Genomic DNA, 7,715 nt, shown 5'->3' with positions numbered 1-7,715 from the left:
AATAAGGCTGTTGGGTGGAACCTGCTGGTGGCCGGGAGTGTCTGGGCAGCTCTAGAATGATTACTCAGGATGACAGGTGCATTGTCCATCATACACCTGTGCTCGGACACAATGGAGACCCAGCCCTGTGCTGTTATCTCTGAGGCTCTTTAGAATTCCTTAGTGAATGTTTTCAGGCTCTGGTCACTTCTTCGTGTTAAAGGGCTGTGGACAGAAAATCTTTCTCACCTTTCCAATGTCCCCCAAACATGCCCTCTGCACTACCTTGATCTAAGCCTTCCTTACTACTAACTCAGACAACCACGTAAAAGTATTATCTGTCTTCCTCATTTGCAGAACCAAGAACAGAGACTTGGCCAACTTCTTGGCCTCTACCACTTAGAACCTCTGAGACACCAGGCAGGCCACCTGTCTCTGAACCAACCACAGTTTCCTCCCATCCACTGTGGTAAGAATTAAATGGAAATAAAACATTTAGAATCATAGCTGGCAGGTGCACATTAATTTGCACCACTGTAAGTCCATTTCCCTCCCAAATACTTCACTATCTATTATACTTCTCTAGAATAATATGTTTCTAAAAACGGGTGTGATCACACAAGGGCCCCTGCTAAAACCTTTTCCAGCTGTCTACGGCCTATGGACAAAGTCCAAACTCTTCAAAAGGGTACCAAGAACCTTTGAAATCCACCCCAAACCCCATGTCTGACTTCATCTCTGGCCACCTGGTCCACAGGAGCATGTGCCCACACATGTTATTCCGATTCCCTTGACGCCCTTTGTTTTCTCTAGCTGGCAAACTCTTCCCCTCTCCAAGTCCACTTGGCAAACTCCTACTCATCCTTTCGCAACTTGGCTCAGGTGGCACCTCCACAATGCAGCCCACACTCTGGGCAGAGTTGCCACCTGCCACTGTGCTTCCATGGCAACCGAATACCACACATCCATTCCAGGGAGGACTGAGGAAGTGACCTGTGGGCTGCGTGTGTGCCAAACCTTCTGGGTGCCCATTTGTGAGAGAAGAGGGAGACAGTCTTCCATATCTGTGAATTTCCGAAATGCAATGCCGTGCCCAAAGTGACAGATTCTCTAGAAATACTCGTTCAAGAAATAAGCACTTAACCTGCCTTTTCAAAATGAACTGAACAATCTATCCATCTCATACACTGTGAGAGTGGTCTCTTCCCTTCAGTAAGAAAAGTATCTAGAGAGGACAAGACTTATTTGTAAAATCATGTAAAAATGTATCAAATATTAAAATAAGGACATAGAAATAATAAGAATAAAGATAGCACTATCAGAATTATGTAAGAAAATATGCATAAATCAAAGGCTAATATATTGAAATTAGATGGGGTTATGAGTGATTTTAAATTTTTTCCTCTTTTGGTATTTTTCCAATACCTATATCTATATGGACTTTCTTTCAAATAAAATAAGTTTTCTTTTTTATGAAAGAGAGATGATTTATTGCATTGGTTTCATTTCTTTATCCCTGAAAAAAAGAAAGGAACAGAAGCAGAGAGAGAAAGGGAAAGTAAAAAAGATCTGAGACATGAAGGCTACTGGAAATTATATGCAAGAAATTAAAAAAGGCAATAAAGTAAAAGGAAAATGGAACCAGCAGATGCATGATGGTTATGACACTGGGCTCCCATGTAATTGACCGTGGTTCGAGTCCCAGACCAGTGGCTTAAAACTCATGCTGGGTGCATGTGCGTGTGCCCAAAATCCCAAAAGGAGAACAGAAGAGAAGGGACTGCAGCATGGCCATCCCCTCTGGAGGGTGATTTCTTGCTTTCTGTCTCTCTCTCTCTCTCTGGCAAGCACATGTGCCCTATAGCAAAATTCCCTCTCTAAACAAACAAACAAACAAACACCAAACAAATAAATAAAAGAAGGTGGATCCTGAGCTAGATTACAACAGATATGAAGAAGAACATTCAGAAAAAAAAAGAAAAGAAAAAGGAAAATTATACTAAGAAACTGGGAGACAAGCAGAAAATCAGTAAAATAAAGTAATGAAAACTTAAGTTCCAAACAATTCAACAGGATGACATAAAGTTATTTTGGTAACAGAACACAGCCATGTTCTGAAAAAATGAAAAGGTTAGCAGGAGCTATTCGGAATATCAAAATGTGTCAGCCAGGAGGACACCTGAAATACTCTACTACCTGAGAAAGGAAGAACTCAAGGAGGTTATAAAATCCTAAAGAGGACTCCCTTTTGCCGGAAAGACTGAACTCAAGTCAGAAAAGGGACCCTGAAGGCTCAGCCGCAAGTTAAGGAAGGTGCTTTGATCTTACTAACCCATGTACTGCAGAAAAGCTGACAGTGGCAGGGAAGGATACGACTCACTGCCTCTCTGCCGTTGCCTTTGTCTTTCACTGTTCCACCGAACCATCAAGCCAATCTCAGATGCCACCCAAACATAACCCTGCCCAGCAATGGGCTGTGTTCCTGTGCACTGAGGACAAAAATAAAAGATTCATTTTTCAAGTTCAAGAGAATCATTTCACTGAGAATTCCATGTAGACAGATGCATTAGCCAGCTAAATACCCTTGCGGTAACATAACCTCTCCTGTTCCAAAGGTTTTCGAACCTAAGGTCATCTGTTTCATGGAGACCCTAAAACAGATCCAAACATGCATTTCATTTAAATATTCTATCCCTACTAGATGAACTACTCTGATTATTAAGATGTGAGTTGAAAACAGTGTTAAATGATTTCTTCTCATCCATTAGCATCAGGCTAGATATCTGGGGACTAGGGTAGAAATTTTTGCCTCTTTAAAAATTTTTTTTTAATTTACATTTAATCACTGCACATCCTTACAGCGTACATAATGGTTTTCCCAGCATGAATACAGTGCATATTAGTCTAGTCCAAGACATTACCATACACATTATCATCAACAGATACTTTTTCATTTTTGTGTCTGTTAAAGAAAAAAAAAATCCCCCCAAAACAAAAACCCTAAAAATAATATTTCCTATGGGAAACTTAGAACAGCAAAGAATTCTCAGATGTGTTTTGCCTTAGGAAGCAAAACAAAACAAAACGGAATCATAAGCAGTTGTAACAAGAGGAGAAGAGGCTGTTTTTGAGATAGAGCACATATTCCTTGGAGAGAAGATGTGGGAAGATTAAGATGAGCCAATCAAGGTATGGCAAACTTGGCAGCTTCAGTGTAAGCCCTGCACGGGTCTATCAGGAGGTACCGGACAAATGCGTTCGAGAAATCCAGCATCTAGTAACTGAACACCCCTCCCTTCCTTCCTTCCCACATTTCCTAGTGGCTTATCACTGTTGCCACAATATTTGATGGGAGGCCTGCTTTTCCTAACCTAATCACCCTACACAACGATGATGTCTCCAAGCCGTGACAGTCTGTGAATACTCTGCACCAAATGAGCAGTAAGACCAGTGTTCATGATCACGACAGTGTATTTGTTGGAACATTTTTCTTAGAGCCTGTGCATTTTCAGTACTGGCATTACGAGAAGCATTAGGTATACTAATTACAGAGTTGACAGTGATGGTGGGATGAAGTTTATGTTCACATGGCTCTGTTAAACAGAAAGTTGTATTTTGAAGCTCAGCTTTGCTCCTTAGAATTTTGTGATGACTTACCTGCATGAATAACCACCAACTGACAGGCTTTCAAGGGACAGTCCCTTCTGGAAGCACTATACTTTCTATATTCTGTCTCTGGGTTTTTTCATCCATACCCATAGCTTTAACTACCATCCAGAATATGGCTATTGATGAATATTTATTTTCTAGCCCTGTTTGTTCCCCTCAGTTTAGACCTATATTACTGATTGTCCTGGATACCACACTTAGATATCTTCCATTATCTTTTATTCTTCTTTTTTGCTTTCTATTTCACCATAGAGGGACAGAGCAAGAATGAGAGGAGAGAAAGTGAGAAAGCAAGTCACCAGGTCCGGGACTCAAACCATGGTCAGTCATATCGGAGTCCAACGCCCTTAACCACCATGCCACCTGCCGGCCCCTCTTCCACTATCTTAAACTCTGTGTATTTAATCCAAAATCATTAACTCCCCTTTCCTGTCTACTTTGTAATTAACTATCCCAGTGGTAAAAACTCACCCTTTCAAGTTCTTTCCTTTCCATCCTTATTCCCTATATCAAATCAATCACCAAGTTGCTTAAATCTGTTTATTTCTTTCCATTTTTAGGGCCACTGGCTTTATCTGAGGCCCTCATGACAGCATCTTACCCATTTATCACATAAAAAACCAACTTGGATGAGGTGATTCCAAGGTGCTACCATGCTCACCCTTCATACTCTGGTACCTCCAACACAATATGCATTTAATACTTGTCAGTTAAATCCATTCTCACTGGGTAAGAGTCTAGGGGTTGAAGCATGGTGACAATCCCAAGTCCTTTGGTTTCTATGTAGCATTTTACATTGACAGCGTCCCTACATATTGTCTCCTTTCATGCCCACAATTCCTTAAGGCAGACATAAAAACTGTCATTGGTGGGGCCGGCAAGTGGCATGGTGGTTAAGGCGCTAGATTCCCACATGACTGAATATGGTTCAAGTCCCAGAACCTGGTGGCTTGAAAACACACCGAGCACACAGGCATGTGTGCCCAAACTCTCAAGAGGAGAATGGAGGAGTAGGGATTATCATAGTATGGCCATCCCCACTGAGAAAGGGGGGAGTTTTATCACTTTCACTTTCTTTGTCTCTGGTGTGTGCATGTACCCTATGGCAAAACCCCCAAAAATAGTAATATAAAAAAAAAGAGGGGCCAGCATTGGGTGTGGTGGTTAAGGTGCTGAACATGGTTGACCATGGTTTGAGTCCCAGACCCAGTGGCTTAAAAATCACACTGGGTGTGTGTGCACGCATGCCCCAAATCCCAAGATAAAAAGGGACTGCAGTCATGGCCACCTTCTCCATCCCCAGGAGACGATTTCTCACTTTCCTTTTTTCTGTCTCTTCCCAGCAAGTGCATGAGCCCTATGACAAAAATACTCTTTAAAAAAGAAAGAAAAAGTGTCATGGGCTCTGTTTTGCCAATGAAAGAATTAAGGTTCTGAGACGTTAAATGACTTGCTAATGCATCTGCCAAACCGTTGGTAAGCGCTTCTGTAAGACCTTCTCAAGTCTGACCTCAGGGCTCTTTCCACCCCACTATTTTTACAGGTAGTGAGTTCTCCCTCTATGCAGTGGTTCAGAGAGAAGGTGATACAGATTTGGTGGCCATGATATTCAGACATCAAACAGAACACTGGATAGGGAGACTTTTAATATGGTTCCTATAAATTTGGATTCCCTCAGCCTTGAGTATGACTCTAAAGTAGCCAAAGCTGGTCTCTGAGGTCTCTGTCCAGTGTCACCCTTCTCTCCTTCTGACACTGGTCCTCAGTACAGCATTCTGGCCCCTGAATGACCATGGAGTTTCTTAAGCTTGATCTGCCATCTCAGGGAAGCCTGAGGCCCTGAAGGCCTTTTCCAATTCTTCTGTCTACTTCAGAAATCTTTCTGTCCTATCTATAAAGTGTTCTTGTCACAAAAGTTAAAACTGGGAGCCAGATGGTGGCACAGCAGTAAAATATGATGTTCTGTGAGACCAACCCATATGAGAAGGTTCTGAATTCCCATTGAAGACCTCCCTGATTATGCTGGGTACACGTGTGCCTATGACCCAGGGCCGCCTGAGGCTCAGGGGACCACAGCACAGAGACTCTGTGGGGCTGCTGTTCCCCCCTCTCTCTCTTGCTCATGGAAGAAATAAACAGTGAACTTAAAGTTAAAACTGAATTTAAGCCTCCAGAGCCAACTTCCTAGTCAGAAGAGATATGGAACAGAGAGAAACAGGTTAATTGATCCCACAAAGAAATGAAGAGATAGATTCAGAATGTGAGATATTCTACAGGACAACTAGTTGATCTCTACAAGTGACTGGCAGGAGGAAAGAAGGAGAAAAGACTGCTCTAGGATAACAGGTTTAAGAGACAGGACCAGCAAATGTAAGAATGACTCTGGATCCTAACCAATACAAAACAGTTGTAAACAATGGGGGAAAGGCATTTTAAGACAATCAGGATATTCCATGAACTGGTAATTGCAAATATCAAGGAATTGCTGCCAATTTCATCGAATACTAATGTATTAGAGTTATGCAATAAAATGTCCAAAGTTTTTAGATGCATTCCAGAGTATATATATGATATTGTCTGAGATTTGTTTAAAATATTTCAAAATGAAGTAAAGAACAAATTCTGATGATTATTAAATCTAGGTACCAGGCATAAGGGAGTTCCTTAAACCAGATTCTCTACTTTGGGATATCCTTGAAAATTTTCAAAATAAAAAATTGTATTCTAAATCCTTTTCTCCAAGAGTCCTATTCTACAAAAGAAATCACTAGATTTATTTCAGTTGTAACTAATAACCTTTGCGAAGGTGTGCTAATAGTCCATCCCATTTATCTTTGGAGTCTGCTTTCCAGCAGTTGGGATTTCTGGCAACAGAATACAGGAGCGATGTCTCTGAGTTTGCTATTTGTGTACAGTTCTGTTGCTACTTCTGCCTTTACCAAGAAAACCCACAAGCTATTCTTAGCAACAAGATCTTGGTTAGATACACTGAGGACTGAGGCAGACTCAGCAAGGACCAATGGCTCACCTAGTCTGGGCTTGCAAGAAGCTAGGTAGAACTGCAGAGGCCCTCCATAAGCGCAGTGAGACCCAGAGTAGGGAGAAAAGCTACCCGGCACAGCTTCTCGATGCTCAGTCTATCTTCAAGGTGCACTTGGGCAGAACCTGCATCTACCAACCCCTTGGTAGCAACACTTCCCAGGGTACCATCTTTTCAAAGACGCATTAAACATATGTGAATGTCCTCATCTGTCAGTTTATCACTGAGAACATGCTGCTTATCAAGCTAGCCTTCCATCAAGAGCTCACATCATCAGATCATAACAAGGTACTTCCGATTGCAAGCAAGTGTGGGAGGCTGGCTTCTCTGAAGGTCTGAGGAAACAGCAATAAGGAGAATGCAGAGAGGGAGGATTGCTGATAGGGGCATGGACTGCTGGCCATCACACGTCATGACAGCTTCTGTGGTGTTAGGGAAGTCACACGTGGCAAATGTGGAAAATGTCAGCTAATGCGTACATGGGCTACCTCGGTAGATACATACATAAGCCTAGGAAGAAAGTGGAGCCATAATATACAAACTAAAGGGATCCAGAATTTCATGGAATAAACACCACTTTAAAAATCCAGAGGGAAATTTTCAGCCCTCTTTCTAGAGACAAGGTCTCTTCTGCAAGGAACAAAAGTACAAAGTAATGAGATGAAAGCATCTGGTTGTTTCACCAGCACGGAAGCAAGGCAAAGAAATGATCTCAACGACAACGTGGTGTCCTATATTTTTCCCCTACCAAAATCAAGAACAGCAACTAGCTTCTTCTCATTCTTATTGTACTGGAGAGCTTTAACATACTGTACACATTTTTAAAATGAAATCTTCCTCTAACTATTTCATAAAACTCCAGTGATCTTCCTAGTTAAAAATTCTTCTAAGGTAAAGGTCAGGGAGTAAAGAAGATTATGTGAATCTGAAGGAAAGAAAGAGACAATGAGGGAGGAATAAAGTCTATTATAAAAAAAAAAAAAAAAAAAAAAAAAATTTCCGGCCAACAGAAAAAAACAAAAAAGCA

General features: G+C 41.5%; 1 protein-coding gene across 10 annotated transcripts in view; it reads right to left on the bottom strand.

The window, feature by feature from the left end:
• SGMS1 (sphingomyelin synthase 1) overlaps positions 1 to 7,715 on the bottom strand; it is a 350,554-nt gene that overhangs the window by 15,213 nt on the left and 327,626 nt on the right. The window lies entirely within an intron of this gene.

This window comes from Tupaia chinensis, unplaced genomic scaffold, assembly GCF_000334495.1.
Source record: "Tupaia chinensis unplaced genomic scaffold, TupChi_1.0 Scaffold147458_1, whole genome shotgun sequence".
In the NCBI taxonomy this organism is placed as follows: domain Eukaryota; kingdom Metazoa; phylum Chordata; class Mammalia; order Scandentia; family Tupaiidae; genus Tupaia; species Tupaia belangeri.
The sequence above is the reverse complement of the archived record's forward strand: the minus strand, read 5'-3'. Positions and strand labels throughout refer to the sequence as shown.